Source organism: Aplysia californica, unplaced genomic scaffold (genome assembly GCF_000002075.1).
Source record: "Aplysia californica isolate F4 #8 unplaced genomic scaffold, AplCal3.0 scaffold01527, whole genome shotgun sequence".
NCBI lineage: Eukaryota > Metazoa > Mollusca > Gastropoda > Aplysiida > Aplysiidae > Aplysia > Aplysia californica.
The window spans coordinates 1-1,528 of NW_004798797.1; positions in this window are offsets into that span (position 1 = coordinate 1).

A 1,528-nucleotide genomic window follows, 5' to 3' on the forward strand; every position below is an offset into this window, starting at 1 on the left:
TGAGGACGGGAGGGGTGAGGAGTGGAGGGGGTTGGGGGATTGTCTCTTTTCATTATTTGAGTTTCGTACACGGCCCGTGATCTGGGTGTTTAAAATAAGAAGGAATGAGCTAAAAAAAAAAAAAAGAAGAGTGATTCTAAAAAAAAAAAAAAAGAAAGAAAAAGCAAAAAAGGGACAGAAGAACACGTAAAAAAGAGTGAAAGAAAAAAATGAACTGGGTGGAAAAAAAGAGGGATAAAAGACTCAAAAAGAATGAAAGAAAGAAGACAAGAAAGAGCCACCAAAGTAGACATACCTCCTCACGTGAAAGTTACCCCTGACCCCTGACCCCTGAGGTAAGGTCTCACGTTACGATGCATCAGCATTAAAGTCATGACCATGACCTTATTTTACTGAGAGATTTATTGATATATCCCATTTCGTTCACACAGTTGGGAAGTCTCAATAGATCTAATATCGTTATATCATTTGTGTGAATCAGAGAACGTGATAGAATATTATATTATATGTAACTGTAACGATAATAAATCATGATTAAAAGGTATTTTTTTAACAACAACAACAAAAAAGAAATCTGTCTGGAAGGATGGGCTATTTATGTGGGCATTTTGCAACAAGAGTGTAGAAGAGTGGGGGTTTTATTTGAGGGGAGGGGGGGATGAATACCTTATTCTTATTACCATGAATTTTGTTATCGTTACAGTAACATATCATTATTCTATTACATCGCCCCCCCCCCCTCCCCTCATTTTTTTCTTTTTATTCCCCTTTTATGCAAATAGGGCAGAAGCAGCCTCCAAATATGGCGATATAGTTTCCCACGGTATTTTGCTCAATTTGTTATTGAAAGCGGAACAAGACTGGTGTGGTGACTGACTGAAGTGTCTTTAGGCCATTCCCAAAATAGGGGGGGATATTAACATGTTCTTATGTACAGTAGAATTGTAAATGGGCTGATTTATCCATGTCATGCTCCATACTGTGCCAGAACAACATAGGGGCTTTTTCTTTCCTCATCCTTATTATCGTCATTTTGCCTCTACTTCTTTTGTATGTTTGTCACTCTCTATCCAAAGCACGAAAAAACAAAAAGTAAATTTGCAGTTTCAAAGAACACTCAAGCTTTGGGAACCACCTAACTTTGGCGGCTATTTTCTCGCTAATTTTACCTCTGACACCAGACAACCCCCACCTCCTTCAATCGCAGGTATCTCCCAGTTGTTTTTTCTCCAAGATAAACTGATATTTTTTTCACCAAAAGCAAGGTAAATGAATACGTTTTGTGGTGATACCAAATAAATGATATGCCCCAAAAGTGACGAGCGCCTGATTCCACTGCGTCGTGACACACGATTGTTGTTGTTCATTTCCGTCTCGACAACATCGCAGGTGGTGCACCTCCTGCTGGCGTGCTGGGAGATCATGTGTACCCCCGCCCCCACACACACACCTTCATCCCCCCCTCCCCCCATACACACAACACACACTCACCTCCCTCTTAACTTTCTCATCTCATTCCAATACCCCA